Source organism: Eulemur rufifrons, chromosome 12 (genome assembly GCF_041146395.1).
Source record: "Eulemur rufifrons isolate Redbay chromosome 12, OSU_ERuf_1, whole genome shotgun sequence".
NCBI lineage: Eukaryota > Metazoa > Chordata > Mammalia > Primates > Lemuridae > Eulemur > Eulemur rufifrons.
This window is the reverse complement of record NC_090994.1, coordinates 18,519,415-18,543,101: the sequence shown is the minus strand read 5'-3', so window position 1 is coordinate 18,543,101 and position 23,687 is coordinate 18,519,415. Positions and strand designations below refer to the sequence as shown.

General features: G+C 36.6%; 1 long non-coding RNA gene across 2 annotated transcripts in view; it reads right to left on the bottom strand.

Annotated features, from left to right (window-relative positions):
- LOC138393777 (uncharacterized) overlaps positions 1 to 23,687 on the bottom strand; it is an 85,404-nt gene that overhangs the window by 24,657 nt on the left and 37,060 nt on the right. For both annotated transcript variants that reach the window (XR_011235240.1, XR_011235241.1), the window contains exons 3-4: positions 4,296 to 4,347; positions 3,807 to 3,847 (exon numbers count right to left, since the gene is read on the bottom strand). This is a non-coding gene — a long non-coding RNA (uncharacterized lncRNA). The remainder of the gene's footprint in view (positions 1 to 3,806; positions 3,848 to 4,295; positions 4,348 to 23,687) is intronic.

Genomic DNA, 23,687 nt, shown 5'->3' with positions numbered 1-23,687 from the left:
GTAGATGCTCACGGTTCACAAATTGCAATATTCTTAAGATGATAATTGTCCCCAAATTCATTTATAGTATCAATTTAATCCCAAAGACAAGGCTTTTTTTCCTCGAAACTGACAAGCTGATTTTACAGTTTTTATAAAAATTCAATGATTCAAGGATAAGCAAAATATTTTGCAAGAGAAAAGCACAGAAGAATATTTTCAGTTCCAAGAAGAATATTTTCAGTTCTAAGAAAATGGAGAATACATAATATTCCCTAATTTTCTCATTCGCTCTAACTTCAAACCCTGCACATTACATATACCATAAATCTGAAAATATTCTAAGAGGTGAAGACAGAAGACTGGCCAGGGATTTTGAGACATGAGGAATCATCAGTAGTATATTTCCATGGATTTTCTTTTAAATATTGCACACTTAAAAATGAAGAAACTGGAAACTCAGAAATCCCAGAGCCACAAGAATAAAACAGTAATAACAAAGGCTAAAAAACCAGAACAAGGAACAGCTAGCAAGACAGAAACTTTTAGAAAGTAACTACTCTATTATAAAACCCTGTGGCCACATCCCACCCATTCCAGCAAAGGCTGAGCAGGAAGCAAGACTTATACCCTATGAGGCTTTAACAAGGTGCACCATAGGCTCTGTGAGAGTAATATCAGAGACGATCAAGTCGGGATCTGGAACTTTCATGGCTGTTTCAGGCCGATTCCCGTGGTGACAGTGGAGACCATGCAAGGGGCCTGGACCTCCACTTCCACCCAGAAGTAATAAAGCACCACTCCCCCTTCCCATGGGGGTAGTATTTGAGGAGACATTGTAAAGGGTCAGGACTTTCACCTCTGGCCAACAGCAATGAGTCCACAACCCACAGCATTATCAATGAAAGCCATGTGGACTTCAGAACTTCCCCTTAGCCCCACAGCAATGAGAAACCCCTTCATCATGGGTGTCAATAGGATTTGAGTAGGGAACCTGGATTTCTACATCCACCTATGAGTAAGGAGTCAGTGCCTCACCTTTCTCAAATAAGAACCAGAGGCTCATTGTATAAGACAAAAATGTCCAGGTTTCAATTGAAAATCATTCATCATAAAAAAAAATCAGTAAAATTTCAAAGTAAATGAAAGCTGAGTGACAAATGTCAACACCAAAATGTTAGAGATGTTAGAATTATCTGACAGAAACTTTAAGGCAGCCATGATAAAAATGCTTCAATGAGTAATTATAAATATGCATGAGACACATGGGAAAAAAATAGAAAACTTCAGTGAAGAAATGGCCTCATCAAAGACATAGAGAATATAAAGAAGAACTGATGGAAAATTTTAGAACTAAAAACACAATAACTGTGTTTTTTAAAAGGTCTGTGGACATGCTACACAGCAGAATGGAGGGAACAGAGAAAAGGAGTCAGTGTATTGTCATACAGAACAATAGATATTGCCCAATCTGAATAACAGAGAGAAAAAATAAACAGAGACTCAAAGGCATGTGACACTATAACAAAATACCCAAAATTTGTGCCACTAGATTTCCAGAAGGGAGAGGAGAAGGAAGGCAAGGTTGAAAAAAATACTAATACATGTAATGGCAGAAACATACCACATTTGGCAGGAGACGTAAACTTAGAGATTCAAGAAGCCAAACAAATATCAAACAGGGAAAAACAAAAAAAATCCACTTCAAGATAGATAAAAATTAAGCTTCTCAAAAATGAAGATTACATAAACATTTTGACAGCACTCACAAAGAAATGGTATCTTATCTGCAAGGGGAAAACAATGTGAATGCCAGATTTCTCATTAGCATGGAGGCCAGAAGGATGAGGCACAATGTTTTTCAAGTGCTGAAATAAAACAGTTTTCAACCCAGAACCCTATACCTAGTGAAAATATTCCTCCAGAGTGAAGGGGAAATCAAGACATTCTCAGATGATGGAAAATAAGAGAATCTGTTGTCATCAGGCCTACCCTAAAAGAATTGCTACAGTAAGCTATCTAATCAGAAAGGAAAGTTATAAAAAAAGAAATCTAACGTGTCAGAAAGAAAGGAAGATTATAGTGAGCAAATATGAGTAAATGAGTAGACTCTCCTCTTGAATTTTTTAGCTTTTGATTGTTGAAGAATTATAAAAATTGTCTGATGTGGTTCTGAAAGTATGTGGAGGAATTAATGGATGAGGATAAAGGAATATAGAAGGAGGTGATGTTTCTATACTGCCTGTACTCAAAATAATTCTTAGACTGATAAATTATATATATGTAAAGCAACCACTAAACAAACTATACAAAGAAATATACTGAAAAATCCTATGATTAAATAAAAATGCAACTCTTAAGACAGAGAAAAGAACAAAAAATGACAATAAAATAGCAGATTTAAGTCTTAATATATCAGTAATTAGATTAAATGCAAACGGTATAAATGTGCCAGTTAAAAAACAGCAATTGGCTAAGCAGAATGAAAACCATGATCCAACTACATGCTGCTTACAAGAAATGCATTTCAAAATACAATGATATAGGCAGGTTGAATGTAAAAAGAAGGAAAATATATGTCATGCAAACAATTAAAAGAAACCATGAATGGCCATGTTATTACCAGATAGACTTCAGAGCCACAAAAATTACCAGGAACAGAGAGGGACATTATATAATGATAAAAGGGTTACTCTGCCAAGAAGAGAGCAATTTCAAGTATGTATGCAACATGCAATGGAACTACTAAATATGTGAAGCCAAAAATGATAGCTACATCCACATGTATAGTTGGAGATTCACATACTGCTTTCTCAACAATTGATAGAACTAGACAGAAAATCAGCAATGATATGGAAGAAGGAAACAACATTATCATCCAAGAAATTCTAGTCAGCATTTATAGAACTCTGCACCCAACAAGAGCAGAAAAAATGTTCTTTTCAAGTATGCATAGAATACATACTAAGATAGATGTCCTGGGCCACAAAACAACCCTCAGAAAATTAAAAAAAAATTAAAATTACATAGAATATGTTCTCAAGTCACAAAGGAACAAAATTAGAAATCAATAAGAGAAAAGGAAAATCTCCAAACACTTAAAAATTAAATAGACATTTATATAATCCATCAATAGAAGTGTGAATCTTGAAAGAAATTAAAAACTACATTGACTTTATCGAAATAAAAATAGGAGATAAAATTTGTGGACAATACCTAACAGAGCTGAGAAATTTATAGCACTAAATACACATATTAGAAAAGAGAAAACAAATCTCAAATCAATTACTTAAGCTCCCATTTCAAGAATCTAGAAAAAAAGAAAAAGAAACCTCAAACAAGTATAAAAAATGAAATGATAGAAGCAGAAATCATTGAAATTAGAAAAAGAAAAAGATACAGTTAATGACATAAAGAGCTATTTTCTTGAACAGGTCAATAAAATTGACAAATGTTTATCAACACTAACAAAACAAAAAGAGAAGATACAACTTACCAATATCAGAAATAAAACAGGAGCTATCACAATCCATGGGGATTTAAAGAGCATAATACAAGAATACAATGAACAATTCTACACACATAAATTTAACAATGTAGATGAAATGGATCACTTCCTTGAAAATCACCAACTACCCCAACTCACCCAATGTGTATAATAGTTCATTTGAATAGCTATTAAAGAAATTAAGTTTATCACTTAAAAATTACTCCCTTCAACATAAGTCATCACACTTTAATGGTTCTAGTGAGAATTCTACCGATATTTAAAAATTAACACTAATTCTACACAAACTCTTCCATAAAATAGAAGAGGAAGCACTTACCAATTCCTTTGATGAAGCTAGTTTTACCTTGATACCAAAACCTGAAAAAATACAAAAAGTACAGACCAATATCACTCATAAATACAGATGAAAAAGTCATTAGTGAAATATTAGCAAATAGAATCAAACATTGTATTAAAAGAATTACACACCATAACCAAATAGGGTTCATTATAGAGATGTAAGGATTATTAAATATTAAAAAAAATCAATGTAACCCACCATATTAATAGGCCAAAAGAAAAAAATTATGATATCAATTAAGGCAGAAAAACATTTGACAAAATTTAACACCTTAGCCAGGCGTAGTGGCATATGCCTGTAGTCCCAGTTACTCGGGAGTCTGAGACCACTCAATCAATTGATTTTTGACCAACATGCCAAGGAAATTTAATGGAGCAAGGGTAGTCTTTTCAACATACGGTTCAGGAAAAATTTATCACCCACATGCAAAAAAAGAAAATAAAGAAAAGGAATCTTGACTCACACCTTGTGCCATGTATAAAGTTGACTCAAAAGCAATCCTCAACCTAAACGTAAACTTACAAATTTACAAATGTAAATAACTTGTTTATATTACATCTTGATAATAGTATTTATATGGAACTATAAAGGTCCTAGAATGATTTAAACAATTTCGGAAAAAAAACAATATTTGAGGGCTCACATTACCATATTTTGTGATTTAATAATAAACCAGAATCACACTGTCATAGTAGTTTAAGTACAGATAAGTAGACCAAAGGAACCTAATAGAGAGTCAAGTATTAATAATATATCGAAATAGATACAGTCAAATACTTTTTGACAAAAACTGCCATTGGAATTCAGTGTGGAAAGGAAAGTCACCCTTAATCTTATTGTTCCAACTGAATATCTTTACAAGAATAAAAAACCTTTGACCTATATCTTACACTATTGAGAAAACTCAATTCTAGATGGATTATAGGCCGGGGGGGTGGCTCACGTCTGTAATCCTAGCACTTTGGAGGGCTGAGGTGGGAGGATTGCTTGAGCTCAAGAGTTCGAGACCAGCCTGAGCGAGACCCCATCTCTACTAAAAATAGAAAAAATCAGCTGGGCGTTGTGGCGCACACTTGTAGCCCCAGCTACTCAGGAGGCTGAGGCAAGAGGTTTGCTTGAGTCTGAGTTTGCAGTGAGCTACGATGACACCACTGCACTATAGCCAGGCTGACAGAGTCAGACTCTGTCTCAAAAAAAAAAAAAAGGATGGATTATAGACCTAAATATCAAAGTTAAAACTATAAAGCTCTTTGTTAGCAGGAAAATGAGTATCTGTGGTACATCAGAGTAGGCAGATTACTTAAACACAAGCAATAATATTAATATAAAAGGTTTTAATAACAAAAGATAAGCAACTCAAAAATGGGGAAAATGCTTACATAGATCCATCACGAAAAGCATTCACAAATGGTCAATAAACATAACAAATATCATTTGTCCTTATAGAAATGCAAATTAAAACCATAGTGAGTTAGCACTACATACTAATAAGAATTTCTAAATTTAAATCTAGTACAAATTCCAAATGTTGAAAAGGAGGCAAAAATAATTATGCTCTCATATAACATGGGTGGGAATATAAAATAGTACAATCACTAGAGAAATTATGGGCATTTGTATTTATAGGGTTAAAAACATATCTGTCCTATGAGCCAGCAATTTCACATCTAGTGATATTTCCCCAAAGAAATAAAAATGTGCCCATCCAAGAACTTGTACAAAAATATTTATTGCATTTTTGTGACAGCAGAAAGTTAGAAACAATCCAAATACCCATCAACAGGAGAATGGATTAATAAATTATAGTGTAGTCACACAGTGAACTAGTATTCAGCAATAAAAAGACTACTGATATATGCAACAGCATAGCCAGACACAGTGGAGTATATATGGTATTTCAATTTTGTGAATGGCATGTATAGGTATAGAAATGAAAATAATGGTTGCTTTGGGCTGGGGAGGTGGGGAAGACAGACTGGAAAGAGTCATGAGGAAACTTCCCAGGGTGTTGGCAATGTTGCATATCTCAATTGGGGTGTAGATTACACGGGTACGTACAATTGCGTAAATCTATCATGCTGTTCACTAAAAGCCTGTACATTTAAAAATCTGCATGTCAGTTTACCTTAATAAAATGTTTTAAAAGAAAGAAAATGGAAACCGTTTTCAATCAAACAAAAATAAGGCAATTCAGTACTTGTAAACAAGTGCTACTGAAAATACCAAAGGTTATTTTTTCAAGCAGAAGTAACAAGTGTTGAAGCGGATGTAATTGGAAGTGCATGGGGCAATATAAATTGATATAATGCTTAAATCTTTGACCTTATTTGCAAAACTTATGACCCATCAATTCCACATCTCTTTACCTAGGACTATACATTTGTAACTGAGATTTTGCAATAGAGAGTATTCCCTGTGTATCTGCAGTTTTCATAAAATAGGGGAAATTAAAGATCAAGCATAAAATACAAGAAGTGGAATCTCTATTTAGATGGTGAGCCTGACAGACGTTCCACCTGTGTGGAACCTGGGCTCCCAAGTTGGGCTGAGACTCAAAGACAGTAAACACAGGACAGTGTAAAGAGGAAACTGCAGACTCAGACCAGTAGTGCATGACCTTGCACGCTACACCCTAGCTACCCCGCAGCTCTGCTAACATCTGCACAGTCACAACCCTGGACTTTCCCAGTAGCATAATGCCTGCAAATATAAGTCTATAAAAATGCCTCCTGATAGTGTCATTATTTTATTTTAATTAAAACTAAATCTGTTCTCTGATTAAAAAAAAAAAATCACAATGGTACTTTTTCCACCCAAATCTTTGTCTTTTATTTCAAAAGCATTCAATTAGCATTTACTATGTTCCTAACACTTTCCTGATGTAGGAACTTGCACAGAAGCCTACAATAGAAGGGCATTTCAAGCAAAGAGAGCAGCAAAGACCAATGTGACAGCAATGTCACATTTGGGGAATTGAAAGTAGTTCTGTCTCACTGAACTTTAGGCAGCAAAGGGAGACAGGGTAAGAGATCAAGCTGGAAAGGTAGGGAAACCCAGTGTTGATGGATTTTGCAGATACGCTTGGATTTTCAACTTCGTGCTAAAGGCATCGTCTTGCACTTTTGCCATTTCACTCACTGCTTTAAAGATTGAAGGCTCCAATCACTTTATCTACCCAAGATTTTTCTGAAAGGCAAATGCTCTCCAGAAGTTTAAGGATTGTCTCTCCATAAATATATTCACAGGAGGAACATAAAACTCGAGTTTGGAAAACAACGTGGGATTTTTCTGTATTTAATCTGCTCTTGACACAGAGTAGTGAGAAAGGATCCAGTTTCCTCCCGTCAGTCCTGCTTTCCATACCATACGCACTGACCTACTTGCTATCAAGACCTCTCTCCACAGACTTCATTATCTACTTCCTTTGCAGGTTTGTGTTGGCACCTTTTGAAAACTCTATCCAGGGATGCTTTAGCGAAAGGGGGGATTAAATGTATGTGAAAAGTGAAAAAAGAAAGCACTTCATTTATTTCCTCTCCTGTCTGCCTCATAGACAGCTTTACCAGTTCTTTTGACTTCAAGATCTCTGTTACATTGACCTTTCCCCGTTATTCCGATCTGTCTATGATCTTGCATTTCCATTTCTTCTGCTATCTACATAAAACCTCTGGATCATCACTTCAAACCCTCTTTTGGTGTATCCTTTTGTTTTTTAATCCTATGTATTTCTAATCCAGTAAAACCCAAATGAACAACTTCAAGTCCAGAAGAGGAGAAAAAGGAAACGGGGAATAGGGAAAAGCAATGAGATGCGGGAGCAGACTGGAAGTGGGAAGTCCACCACGATGCTCTACCTGTAATCGAGGGAAGAAATGAGGAGAGCCTGAACTATGGCAGTAGATCACAGAGATCAGATTCTAGGGACATCAAAGAGGTAGACTCATAATACTTTGGTTCTGGCTTTTACAGCTAGAGAGTGGCCAGCCATTCACTGAGACAGGTGAAAGAGTGAGAACAGACTTTGGTAAAGAGGACAGAACCCACTGTAGCTAAGACCTTGAGCCCTCCAAATAACTTTTTAGGAGCTTGGGAGAGAATTCTAGGATGCATGTGTGACTTGGGAGTCATCTACATGTAAGCAGTAATTAGAGCCATGGGATTTAATTAACTACAAAAGAAAAATATGCTGAGAAAGGAAAGGAGAGACTTAAGCATTAGAGGAGGATCCAGGAAGGAAAATGTGTCAAGAAGCCAAGGGAAAAGAGAGAATCAAAAAAACTAAGTAATGAGCAGAAGCAAATGCTACAGAGAGTTCAAAAAAGATAAGCATAGAAAATGTGCTTTAGATTGAACAACAGAGTTAATTACTGACTCACTGAGAATATTTCATCATAGGGAAGGGTGGAAACTGGATTTGCAATTGTTTGAGAAGTGAGCGTTAGAGGGTAAAGGAAGAGGACAATGCCTGGGTGAGACAGGGTTTTACAGGTGGCGACAGTTTGAGAATGTTTATATGTTGATGGGAGAGAACTTTAAGCTAAGGGAGAGATGGGAGATTTAGAAGAAGATGGGGAAATAGAGGGAATGAGGACACTGAGAATGGGTGGGGATGGGAACAAGAGTGTATGCAGGGAGATTAAGACTGAAGATTTCCGAATTGCTTTGATTTGAAAGGTAAAGATTAGGCCTGAAACAGATACAGGCGAGTAGGCTAGTGGGGTCTGGATTGGGAGCAGGGAGTAGCTGAAATTTCTTCCGATGACATCTACTTCTGATGTCAGCTTTTTAAAGGAAGTGAAGGGAGAAAGTCAAGGTCAGCAGCTAAAAGAGACTAGAGCAGAGGAAAATGAAGACAAGGACTCAGCTAAGACTGGCACCCACAGATGTGCAATTTTAGATTCTGAATCCTGCCTTCCTAAGAAAATCACCTGGGAGAACGTTAAAAAAATTTTTATTCCTAGTTTCCAACCCCAAAGATGCCAATTTAATTGTTCTGGGCAGAAATAATTTTTGAAAGCTCCCAGGTTAATGCTAATATACAGCCAGAATTTAGAAAGAACTGCTCTGATGCCTTCAACTTTGTGAATTTTCACCAACACTGTTAAGCAGTTTAGGTAGATAAGTCAGAAAAGGCAGATGGTTGAATGGATCCAGAGTTGCAGTTTGCTGCACAGGTTTAGAGGGAAAACAAGGGAAAGACATGAAAGAGATGGTGCTCAGGGTCTAGGCTGAGATGAGAAAATCAAAACAAGGTAGCAGAAAGACTAGTGCAAAATGGAGTGGCCAAAGAATGGGCAAGACATGGAAAAAAAAATAGGAGTGCATTGATCTATCTGGACACCATGGAGACAGTGACAGTCCCTTCAACTTTGCTGATGATCTGAATCTACTCCTTCAGTAACATATCCTTGAAAACAGTTGTTTACACATTTCAGCACAAACCTAGAAAAGAAACTAGAGTTTATGGAAAAGACTGGTGAGTAAGTTGGTGCTTAAAGTGAGAAAGCAGAAAACATAGTGACTAGAGTCTTCACATCTGACCGTCTCCAATTATATCCAATTGAAGAATTCTTTCATTAAATTATGTATATATAAAGTCTTTTGCTATTCACGTATCACTCTAAGTTTATCAGAGGACAAGTCTAGTCACTAAGAATATTTAGCAATTAAGGAAGTGATAACAATCTTCAATTTTAGTGGTTATTGGGGAGGAGTATGATTTTGGGACAATTCCTGCTCTGGAAATACAGATAGGAATAATCGTTTTCTCTAAAGAAAAGATGTGATTCATGGAATTTAGGGATCTTGGCTATGTTATTACATTATGAGAATGATCTTTAGTTATCTGCACATAATATATGGTTTTACATAGCACAGGCTCAGAATGAGATGAATGAAAACCAAGGCACAAACAGATCTCAAGACAAAACCCACATGCTCTGTATTTCTGAAAGAGTCTAGGAAAATGTGTGAAGGATGACGAACAGATGATGTGGCGAGAGAGGGAAAGGCAGCCCTCGGATCCTGCAGTGAGACAAAATGAAGTCTTGATGACTGCCACAGAGAAGGAAAAATGACTTCTAAGATTTCTTCCATTATTCACAAGGAGTCTACGCAACAAGAATGAGGATTGTTCATTGGGATTTTTTTCCCGTTGTTTTCACTTATTAAAACTAGCCCTGTTTGGTCTTCCTCTGAGACTGTTTGAATAGTAATTCCGACATCCTCTGAACTTTGTTCTTTGATAAAAGCTGGGTAGAAAACACATGCCAAATGCAACTGTGAATCTGAGATTTGAGACTTGTGATAGCTCTGGGGATAACTTCCTGACCTGTGCTTCCAAAGACAACTGTTCAAACTTACCAGGAGGTAAAATTTTTCTGTAGTTAGTCATTAATGTTTACAAAGACACATCAATTTACTACAAGCTTCTTAAAGGAATTTTGTTTAAAAAAAAAAAAAAAACAAAAAAAAACACTTCTTGTTTGCCACCCCCATCAGGCTGACAAGAACAGAAACAAACATCTTCCAGGATTGGTCTCCATCCAACACTGCCACCAATATGGTTTCTGGAAAAAGCAGTGTTTCTGTATGTTCTTCCTCAAGAGATGGTGTATTTTAAATAGCCTAACAGCACACATCTGACACATTTGGGAGAATTAGAGGAGACTCACTTTCAATCGCTTTTCCACCCTAAATTTCCTTCTATGATTTTGTCTTCCTCCTTGCAAATGGCTGTAAATGTGGGCATGTGTGATTTAGAGTTCTCTTTGATTTAAACACTTTTATAAAGGTGATAGTTTACAATGACTGAGGTCTGTATTTCTTTTTCCTTCCCAACAGGCTGTTTCTCTGTGTCTTAGTAGATTTATGGTACCACTCCAGTCCAATGGCTGGCTTGTGTTGCATTCATGTTAGCCAGCTTGCTCTTCCTCGTAATTGAAATACATAAAAGCTAAAATATGGCTCAAGGGATTTCAGTTGGACCTCATATATTCAAAGGCAATTTTTGAGCACAATTCAAAGTCTATCATGTTTTCAGGAGGCTGACATGACAGAGAAACAGAACCAGGAAGAACAAAGCTTTCCACCTCAAATGCTAGACAATCAGGGGAGCTGACACTCTGAGTTCCATTTGGGAAGAGAACAGATATTGGGGTCCAAGTTAATGCACCTCACTCCACCTCAACCCAGGAAATGAAAGAATGATGAGGTTGTACGTAACAACTGCAAGTCAGGGAGTGTCATCTGCATAACTAGTTCTCCATAGGGAAGTAGACAGAACCTTCCACTCTACACTTTAGTGTCCTCAAACACACTGAGAATAGGTAGATTGGATTGATCATATATTAACACGCTCGAAGCAAACACACAAGAGGATAGAATGTTTAATTTCTGTATAGCCCCCAGAAACATTTTTCAATATAATCACCTAACTCAACACAATTAATCTAGTATTAATAATTAGCAAGATTTTTGGCTTTGCCAGAGAAAAATGGATTTAATAAGAAAGCCAACCAGCCCAGTCAAAATTTGCTGCATTATGAGTGTCTGCATCAGTCTTGGACTTTTGTCCTCATAGGATTTAGCTGGGTTATTGAATCATATGAAAATGAGAACATGAACCATGAACCATGAACCAGTACTTGCAGGTAGTGTCCACAGAGTTAACCATATTCTTCTAATGATGCAGCTCTATTTGATGGCAAAAAGAAAACGATACTTTATGTTATTCAAATGTAGGGATAGGTGACTACACACCTATGAAATCAGGTAAAATAAAAAATTGTGACAATACCAAATGTTGGCAAGGATGCAGTGAAAATGGATCTCACCTCTCTGAGAATGTAAAGTGGTGGTACTGTAAAATTGTGCAACTATTCTGGAAAACAGTTTGGCAGTTTCCTAAAAACAATTAGACATACACAAACCATATAATCCAGCAATCACAATCCTTGGTGTATTCATCTCAGAAAAATGAAAACTTTTATCCAGACAGAGTCCTACTCACAAATGTTCCTAGAAACTTTATTTGTAATAGCCAAAAACTGGGGGGGAAAAAACAGATGTTCTTCAATGGAAGAATTGTTAAACTGCTGTATGTCCATACCATGGAATACTAGTCAGCAACAAAAAGGTAAAAACTATTACATACACAATACAACTTCAATAGATCTCAAGGGAATTATGGTACATAAAGAAACCCAATCTCAAAACTATATGATTCCATTTATGTAATATCCTCAAAAATGACAGAATTATAGAGATTGAGAACAGATTAGTGATTGCTAGGAGTGAGGGATGGGGGGAAGGCAAATGTGACTATAAAGGGTAACATGAGAGAGATCTTTTGTCATGATGGAATAGGTCTCATCTTGATTGTGGTGGTGGCTTTATGAATCTATACATGACAAAACTGCATAGAACTACACACACAGACACACACACAGAAATGAGTACAGGTAACAATGGTGAGATCTCAGTGTGGTATATGAATTGTACCAATGTCAATTTCCTGATTTTGATATTGACCTTGTAACATAATTTACATAAGATGTTGAGTGAAAGGTACATGAGACCTCTCTAGTATTTTCTCAACTTCCTGTAAATTTATAATCCTTTTGAAATAAAAAGTTCAAAACATGGGGTATGACATGAAAACGGGGCCACCTTTTGAAAAAATATTTTAAAAATATGACCAACTTTATTTTGTGGAAATAACAAAACCAGAGTGACAATTTTTAAATATATTATGGCTCTAAAAATGGGAGTTATTCACAAACATGAACTTATTCCCATGTATGAAGAGCTATTTTCATGTTTCCGAAAGCTCAATAACCCACCTGAATGTGTTCATTGACATTTTCTTCTAATTGTTAAATGTCTCTTTATCCTAATAAAGAAATGTTCCAGAACACCTAGCAACATGTATTGCTGCTGTACAATGGCAAGATGCTATTTTATTGTTTGCTTCACAGGCTTGCCAAATCTAGTTTCTGAAGACATGCAGCAGTTGATAACAGCCACTGGGTCTACACGGCACCTACTAAATTTTGACTTCATATCCAGTGCAACACTAGAAGCCCAGACTCAGAGATTAATAGAACTCAAACCTTCTTTTCTACTTATGAGAGTTCACCAAAGCAGACAAATATTTGTGTTCCCATTGATTACCCAGCTCAGAGCAGAAACATATCCAGGGATCATTGAAGAGATATCAGTGTAGTTTTACATAAATTCTGGTTAAACACATCATTGTTAATGAGAAATTCAGGGCTAGTGTTTTCCCTAACCTCTGAATGAAATACAATTTTCCTTCCTAGCTCTATGGCCCTGCAGTCTGGGCAAGAGGAGCCCCTGCCCTGGGCCCCTCACTATAGAAGATCCATCCTGGTCCCCATCCAGCCATCTTCTTCACCTTGGGACAAGGATTCCAATTTTCTTACAAATGTCTTAAAAAATCCTAGATTTCTTCCTAATAGCCAGATGCCACAGTGTACAGTTCTGACCACTGATGAGCAGAAGACAGCTCTGAAAAAGGCACAAAGAGAAGACATTCACCTACTAGGGCTATTGTCAATGGAGTACATTTTATAAGGGGGACTAATTATGAATCACAGAAGATAAAACAGAACGAGAGAACTAAACCAGGATTGGTATTACCAGATTCCAGAAGTTAGTTTTGAATTCTTCCAATTTGAGCAACATATTGCTGAATATAATTGGAAGAGCATGACACAAAAATACCAATAGCTAAGCTTCTGTACTGCAATATGACGATGACAAGGAGCAGGGCTCAAACACAACACTATGCACATAGATCCAGAAAATGCTGATATTCATTGCCTATAGCTGGTTCTGTGAAGGAGGGGGTGGGCGAGTCGCAATGAGACCTCTTGTGTTGCTGCTTTTATAGAACCAATTACTCAAAGCCCTTCATAAGGGAGAAGAGACTATATCTGCCCAGGGACCAGTGAAAGGATTCCCAAGTGTTTAACTTCATAGATCAAGAATTACTTGGGCCAGGGGCTTCAATGATCACATCTCTTCCTTATTTGTAAATAGTGTTCAGAATCTGGGCCATACATGTAACTTAAATGATTCAAGAGTACCCTGAGAGTGTCATTTAATTTGTACCAAGGGATTTCCAACATCCCTAGTATCTCCTTTGCCTACTTTCATATTCTTACTTTGCAAGGTGAGTTGTGATATCATCACTTAGGATTCAAGAGCACTAAGCTAACAGCCTAGCATAAATTAAAAGAATTTTCCTGAGAGCACTGCCTTGGAAACAAAGGTGGTAGGATACACAGCTTGCATCAAATGTCAATAAATATGGTCATGCTCTAAGAGAAGCAATAACAATTAAACCCATCAACTTTCACTGAGGTTAAAAAAACAAAAGACATTCCAGTTTACAGTGGCCTCATGCCCGGAGACTGCTGAGACTGGAGAACAATCAGACTGCAGACCAAAGAATGCTATCTTCTAAGAAGAATGTGCTAATGAAAATTTTCAGGAACAGTAATTTCCTCAGGGTTACTACCAGAATGCTAATCAGCCAAGACCTCCAAGTATTACCGGTCAGGTAAATATTCTCTGGCAGGTGCAAGGAAGAAGAACATACAACATCTCCCCTGAGAAAATTTAGAGTGAATAAGGACCTGAGGCTACATGCTGGCTATTAAATTTTTTCAATAACTGTACATCAGCTTGTTATTGATGAAAGATTGAAACATGACCTAGACCTTTGAGGATATAAGTAGACCTTACAGAAGAGGTAGGGACATAAAGGAAAAAAAAAATGCTGCCCTAGATCTGTGAAATATGACATTGGTATTTTGATGGGGATTACATTGAATCTGCAAATCCCTTTGGGTGGTATGGACATTTTAACAACCTTGATTCTACAGATCCATGAGCATGATGTTTTTCCATTTGTGTCATCTGCAATTTCTTTCCTCAGTGTTTCATAGTTCTCTTCTGTAGAAATCTTTCACCTCCTTAGTTAAGTATATTCCTACATATTTTATTTTGTTTGTTTGCTATTGTGAACAGTACTGAGTCTTTGACTCTCAGCTTGACTGTTACTTGTGTTACAATTTGGGTACAGTGATTTTGTAACCTGAGACTTTCCTGAACCGATTTATCAATTCAGGAGTTTCTTGGTGGAATCTGTGGGGTTTTCTAGATATAAGATCATATTGTCAGCAAAAACCAACAGTTTGACCTCCTTTTTCCTGATGTGAATACCCATTCAATACCCTCTTGCATGACTGCTATGGCTAGGACTTCCAGCACTCTGTTGAATAGAACTGGTGACAGTGGGCATCCTTTTCTTTTTCCAGTTCTTAGGGGAAATGCTTTCAGCTTTTGCCCATTCAGTATGATGTTGACTGTGGGTTTGTTAATATGGCTTTTATAATTTTGAGATACGCTTTGTTTGGAACCTAAAGAGAGCCTGAATAGGCAAAGCAATCTTAAGCAAAAAGAACAAACCTGGAAGCATAATATTACCAGACTTCAAACTATACTATAAGGCTATAGTAACCAAAACAGTATAGTATTGTTACAAAAATTGAGATATAGACCAATGGAACAGAATACAGAACCCAGACAAAAAACCATCTACATGTAGCCAATGATCTTTGACAAAGCAGACAACAACACACACTGGTGAAAAGAAGCCCTATTCAATAAATGGTGCTAGGAGAATTGGATAGCCACATGCAGAAGAATGAAACAGGATCCATATCTCTCACCAATCACAAAAGTTAATTCAAGATAGATAAAACAAATGTAAGGCATGAAAGCATAAGATTGCTAGAAGAAAATTTAGGAAAATCTCTTCTAGATATCTGTGGCAAAGAATTTATGAAAACGACCCCAGTGGCAATCACAGCAACAACAAAAATAAATAAATGGGACTTGACTAAATTAAAAGACTTCTGCATGCCTAAGGAAATAATCAACAGATCAAATAGACAACCTACAGAATGGGAGAAAACTTTCACAAGCCATACAGCTGAAAAAGGGCTACTAACAAGAATCTACAAATAACTCAAGAAAAAACAAACAACCCCATTAAAAAGTGGGCAAAAGACATGAACAGAAGTTTTACAAAAGTAGATAGACAAATGGCCAATAAACATATTCACAAGTGAGTTAACAAAATGTGTATATGTTACCATGGAATACTACTCAGCCATGAAGAGGATGAATTAAGGCCTTTTGCAACAATTTAGATAAAATTGGAGACCATTCTCCTAAGTGAAGTATTAATATCTAAAGAATGAAAAAACAAACACCACAGGTACTCGATATTAAACTGGAAGGAACTATTGAGCACACATGTGCACAGAGGGAAGTAAAACTCAGTGGAAATCAAGCAGGAGGGGAGGAGGACAAGAGGATGGGCGAAAACCTACCTAGTGGGTGCAATGAACACTATCTGGGTGATGGGCACACTTATAACCCTGATTCAAGCATTACAAAAGTGATCCATGTAAACAAAAACATTTGTACCCTTGTAATATTTTGAAATAATAATAAAAAAAGAAAAATGCTGCCCTGAAAAATTAACTTGGGGTTTTCTGGCTTACTACAAGATGAAATAAATTTTTCTTGCCTTTGACAAAATAGTTAATTTTAAGTCTCAGCTTCCATAAGGTAGCACCAATGTCCTCTTAAGTCATTTCTTTGATCGAAGTTCCAGCTCTGAAGTTTCTTTCGATAGATAAAAGGTTTCAATTCTCAATAACATATTTATCCAGCTATGACTTCTGACAGTTCTGAGAGGCATAAACAAGTATGATTGAGTCAAACTCAAACGTAGCAATAAGAGCAAAAAGCTACTTTGTCGAAACCTAACGTATCTGAAGTCAAACACTGAGTTATACAGTACAACATCTCATGTTTATATTCCCCTACATTAAGAGAGGTAGACACCTCAATTTCTGAGATAAAGTCTCCTATCACTTTTTGAGTATTATTGACATAGCCAGAGATTGGCCACAATCCCACAGCAACCCAAATGTTCTTCCTGCTGCTGCCACCTGATGTCATACACAGGCTATTCAACCTTTCTGACACTCAGTTCCATGTTTGTAAATGAAAAGAATTACACCTATCCCACAGAGTTGTTATGAGACTTACAAAAAACATAAGCCGGTGCATGTAGTAGGTGTTCTATAGATGGTAGCTATTATCTTCTGAGCATACTGAATGAACACACCTAAAAAATGATCAAGCTTGAACACTTATTCTGGGAGATTATGCAGGGTAATGTTTCAGGCCACAAACTGAATTTTTTGGCGTCTCTCTAAGAAGCATTCCCCCAAATTCAGAAGTCCATCTTTTCTTTTGTTTCAGGATACTATAGGGGTACAAACATTTTGGTTACATGTTACTAGTAGGTATCAGTCTACCATACTTCAAGCTGTACTACAAGGCTATAGTAACTAAAACAGCATGGTACTGGCACAAGAATAGAGACATAAACCTTTGGAACAGGACTGAGAATCCAAAGATGAAACCATCCATCTTTTCGTGACAGTGACTCTCTAACCCAGGAGCATGGGATTCCTTCTAAGAAGTGCCCTTCTCTTGATTCAGTGGCTAATTCAGAAGCATCAGAAAGCAGGCAGTAAGCAAGTGGAAGCTAAACTTGAAGTCATTGGAAGTTTTTTGATGTTAAGGGCTTGCAATATTCATTTATTTTTTAAACTACATACACATGTTTATATCTACTATGGTTAGTGGTGTTATTTGCTGTTTCTTGGCATGACTCTTTTCTTCTCTTGCTCTTCCTTACCATCATGGAAATGAAAGTGACCCTGAAACGTTTTTGTGCCATTTATCTTCTGGTTTGATGTCACACAGTCTTTGTGGAGAATTGGAGGTTACTTCAATTCATCTTTAATTCCTTACTTTTTGCCCTCCAAACTTGATAACTGTTTCCTTCCTTAGAAAGATAAAATTCCAGAGTCTCTCCTCTCACCATAACCCATTCACTTCTGAGCAGTGAACTACCTCCTAATTATTATTCTCCACATGAAACTCTTCCATTAGACTTCCTGTTCTTTTATTTGTTCTTGTGGATAAGAGGATAAAATGTGAGCTAGAAGATAATGTTATAAAGTCCATTTTATCTGAATGAGCAAGGCAGCAAAAGAACTCCAATTAAGGCTTCAGGGTCAGGCTGGAAAAGAGAAAGAGTGAGACAGAGGGTGGGGATCGTTAGTAGGAGACCACAGGGCTCTGGCCTTAATTTTGTCTTGTCTCTTGAATGAACACAGAAAGCACATCAAATTTGCTTGATGAACCAAAATGTGGAAAGATAATTAAAATAAAAACAAAGAAGAGCTAAAATCTTTTAGCATGTTAGAGTAATGAACTAAAGCCAAGAGAACAGAAATGGATGCAAAAAAAAAATCTACATTTAGAATTAAAAAGTAGTTGACTTAGTATGAGAAAGTGATAAAATGTTTTTAAGAATCAAACACATTGATGGGGACATGTCAATAGGACACTGGAGCTAATTGGAAGAGCTCTCTATGGCCAAAAGTGGAACAATTTGAAAATAAAATCAATAAATATTGGATTATAACCTAATGTATAAAATATTTATGAGTCCATACTGATATAAATAAATGGTTGAATACATTAATAACTGGAGAGAACAGAAATAGCCTGTGTAGAATTATTCCAAATCATTTATCCAGATATTCCACCCTCAAGGTGACGGAGCAAAACTCCTCACTCAGGTGTGAAATGTCCATAGTGACTTTCTACCAAAGGGTACAGTATGGAAACCTCAGCTAGATGATCAAGATTACTGTCAACACTGATAAAGTCATGTTGATAGTAGGCACTCTGACATGAGCTGAGAATGGCACTGTCTTAATTCATTTCCTGTTACTATAACAGAATACCACAGACTGGGTAAATTATAAACAATAGAAGTTTACTTGGCTCAGGGTTCTGTAGACTGGGAAGTCCAAGAACACAGCACTAGCAACTGGTGAGGGTCATCCCATGATGGAAGGTGGAAGGTGAAAGGCAGCACAAGAAACACAGACAGTCACCAGGGGCAGGATTTTCTTTATAATGACCCACTCTCACAATAACTAACTTGCTCCCATAATAATGACATTAATTCATTCATGAGAGCTCCACCCTCATGACCCAGTCACCTCTTCTTAGGTCCCACCTCCCATCCCTGTTGCATTGGGGATTAAGTTTTCAACACATGAACTTTTGGGGGACACATTCAAACCATAGCAGGCACTTTACCTCTGTAGTCTTCCTCCCCCAAACACTTACCCCCATCTATCATGAGAAAAACATCAGACAAATCCCAAGAGACATTCTATAAAATACTTGATCAATACTTTTCAAAACTTCCAAGATTATCAAAAACAAGGAAAGTCAGATAAACTGTCACAGCCAGAGAAGCCTAAGGAGGCATTACCATTAAATCTAACGTGGTGTCCTGGATGGAATTCTAGAACAGAACAAGGACACTAGGTAATCACTAATGAAGTCTGAATAAAGTATGAACTTTAGTTAATAATAAAAGTATAATACTGATTCATTAGTTGTGATAAATGCACTATACTAAGCACTATCTTTATTATCACCACAATTTTCCTATAAATCTAAGCTATTAAAAAGGTTTATTTTATAAAAAGGTGAAGGATAAGGTACATTTTATTTTGAAGCATGTGAAAAATATTTAGGAATGTCAAAGGTAAGTTTTAATATCTGACAAAGTAGCAAAAATTTTGTCCAAACTATAAACAACCACAGTCCCAGACTATTGTCTGTTTCTGATAAGATGAAACCTGGAGTATTATATTTAATTCTGAGAGTTAAGGAATTCTATTAAAATGTAGTATGTCTAGACAAGCTCAGTAAGAAAGGTAAAGGTTTGCATATTATTTCAGGAGAGGAATGTTGTCTTAGCTTGGGTTCCCCCTTGAAAACAGAACCTAAAACAAGGACTTATTGGTAGTATATTTTTGAGAAATGATTCCATGTATTAAACAAGAGTGGAGGACTTAGGAGAACAAAAAAGTAACAGAGGAAAAGCTGATTTTTTTTTTTTTTTTTTTTTTTTGCTGTTGGCAACTGGAGTTCATTTCCACTGGGCACTTATGAAAAGCCTTGTAGAATGTGCCCGTAATTTTCCCTTGAGGGAGAAAATCATTATCAAAATCTACAAAATGTATTGATATGAGACAAAACACTCTTAAAAAGAAAATACTATTAATTCAGTTAGCATTAGGTTTAGACTGTTTATAACTGAAAAGTCCTGCATAGCAGTAGCTTAATACTCATAGAAGTGTATGTATCTCACACTCCATAAAATAAAATAAAAAATGTCAGGAAATGGGCTGGGATGGCAGACCCCAAGCTTTACCAACCCAAATCAGATTGAGAACTGGGCAGCTTCCAAGAAAGACATACTCCTCATGGCCATTTTAGATGTAGTTGTGGAAGACAAATGGTTATGGTTAAACCTCCTAGAGGGCAAAGGTAAAGGTTAAAGAGAAAACTGTCTGGCAGAGGGCAGAACCAGGATCTAATCAAGCGATTTTCTGTACCCCATGCAATGGCAGGCAGTCCCCATGTCTGTCTAGCAGGATTTCAGAACTGCTATTGACTGGAGACTACTGTGTCCATCCTAGTCTTCTCTTTTCAGAATAGGAATTTTCATTGAGGGTACCCTGGATCCCACTCCATTTTTGTATACTGGGCGTGTGTATATGACACATACAGCTGTCTGTTTAGTTTAAGACACAAAAACACAAGGTCACATTCTCATGCACCAAGGATCTCTGATTTTGAGCTTAAAACAAAAAGTGTTGGGTCTACCAGAGACTGGTTATTTAGTCACTGTATAGTATACATTTCCTCCTCTTCATGGACATATAGCTCAACTCCATTTCACATCCTTTCTTTCAGTTCTAGTCAATGGACTGTGAAGGAAAGTAATATGCACCACCTCCAGGCCTGGATCATAAAACCCTGCTACATGTGATCCTCCATCCTCTTTCGCCTTCTGCCAGCTTGATGGACATGAGCATGGCACATTCAGAAGCCGACTGTTGAAGATAGTGGAGCAAACAAGCTGGAAGGAGCCTGGATCCCTAAATCACCACATGGATACGAGCTAGCCTTTTGTCTAGGGCTACATCTTAGACTTTAAGTGAGCTAGAAATAACCTGTTTGAGCTACCATACATTTTCTAGTTTTGTTACAGTAGCTAGCATTAACTATTGCAACAAAACCAAAAAGTATAAATTCCATGTGAGGAGGGATTATTTATATTTTCATCTTTCCTCAGGACACAATATTCTCTTTTATAGTTTATATAGTTATCTAAAATTATTCCCGATATTTACAATAAAAATAATACTGTTTGCTCAAATATTTCCCTAAAGTATCCCCCAGCTTCATTATCCATTGATCCCTATCTCATTTATGACATATGCTAGTTTTTGCCTTACATTTTTCTTTCCCCCAAAACTTCCATCCCACTATGTAGGAAAGAACATTGATTGTTCTTGCACCAATGTCCACAGTCCACTTATAACAGAACTCTTTTTAGCTAGACATATGCCTGACCAAAATAATTATTTCACTTCCCAGCATGTTTTGTAGCTAGATACAGACATTTGGCTAGCTTCTCACCAAATGGAAGTAAACATTAGATTGTATAACTTCTAGAAGTGTCCTCTTTCTTAATTTCTAGAATGTAGATGTGATTGCTAGAGTTCCAGCAGACATCTTGGATCTTATGGCGACATTGGGGATAGAGGCTATGTATGGCAGAAATACAAGATAAAGAGAGGCTAAGTTCAGCCAGAAGCAGAAGATTTTTTTTTTTTTTTTTTTTGAGACAGGGTATTGCTCTGTTGCCCAGGCTAGAGTGCAGTGGCATCAACACAGCTCGACTGCAACCCCAAACTCCTGAGCTAAAGCAGTCCTCCTGCCTTATCCTCCCAGGTAGTTAGGACTACAGGCACACACCTCCACACCTGGCTAATTTTTCTATTTTATGTAGAGATGAGGTCTTGCTGTCACTCGGGCTGGTCTTGAACCTCTGATCTCAAGTGATCCTCCTGCCTTGGCCTCCCAGAGTGCTAGGATTATAGGCATAAGCCACCTCACCCAGCCTTATATTCTTTTTAAATGTGAAAGAAATCAGTTTCTCTCCTAGATAGCTTCTCTTGTTTTGGGTTTTTCCCATAAAACTCAGATAAAAACAATTCTAATAACATATTATCTAAAGTAAATATTCCAACTAAACATGCTTGCTAGATTTTAGTTAGATGTATGTGTTTCTACATAATTATTCAGGAACCAATAATTTGATGAAAATATTTTCCTCAATTGAAAGGAAATAGCCCATTGTACATTGCTGGTGATGCGATAAGGATATGTAATATTCAGCCACTGAGGAAATACATTTTATTTGAGGATTAATTCACAAAGGATCATCTCCTCTCCCAGAGCTGTAAATGGGCTCTTTAGTTAATAGGTTTAATTCATGGGCTAGTTCCTAGATGTTGACGTTAACTCTCAAACTCTAGCTACACACACACACACAGAGTGAAAAAACAGATTCATTTCTCCAACTGACTGAAAACTTTCTGAGCACATAAACACAGAAAGCATGCACATTATTCAAGATATCTGGTTCTACCATTTTGCTCTAAATTCCATCTGTACCTTTCTGCAGGCTTCCTCAGTCTGTATCATTTCTCATTTTCACATTTTTTACTCAGTATAGTCCAAGCTTCAAAGATAATATAATAATAAGAGCACTCAAATCAGACAGACCTGAATTTAACGCATGGTCCTTGCACATTACTTCATCACTTAGCTTCACTCATCATTCATCACTTAGTCTTAGTTTATTTCATCTATAAAATGGAATATTTCCTACATCACAGAGCTGTTGCAAGAACTAAGCGAGATAATTTAGTGCATGCAAAAGCTTGCATTACAGTGTTTTGGAGAATATACGTGCTAAATAAATGTTGATTGATTTCCTTCTTTTCAACATTTTTTTCTGTTTGACTCACTTTTTAAAAGAAAACTATCCTAATAAAATATTCAAAATGAAGAAATATTAATGAGAATCATCTGAATACTTGAAGGGGCTACAAAATGAGGTGTTATCTATAAGGATGCTCTAAATAAATTTTTATACTATCCACCATTGATTCCAAATATCACTGCTCACAGATAAAATGGTCCATTTATCTCTGGAAATGCCAATTTAGGGAGACCTATGACCTCTGAAATAACTATGCCAATTTCCAAGAAGTCAGTTTAGAAATCTCTATCCAGTACTAATATGGGCTTACATTTAATGCAGGGAGTAATGCGAGGTCATTTGAGTTATCTCTTTAAGGAGCCAAAAATTTTTATGGCTGTCCTCAGAGTAAAGCCAAGGACTTTAATCCTCATCTGTAAAATGAAGACATTTGATTAAATTCCAGCTGTAAAAATTGTATGATTAGCTAATTATTCATTATAAATGTCTAGCCCTTTAAATTTATCTCACATGAATCAATTTATGTCATTTCAAGCCTAGTGGAGCCAAGATATAAAGAAAAAAAAATTATTTTCATTTCATCTTGACCTTACACAGAGTACACCACACACACCCCCACACATAAAATAAAAACAAAAATTGATAAGGAAATTTTATCTTGAGGATAATTTTAAGATTTATAGAACAGCCAATAGTTTTTCCTATATGGACTATAGTTATAAGAGGTGGAGATGACATGGGGAAGGAAAAAAAGAGAGAAGGCTCAGAACTGATTCCCATGATTACAT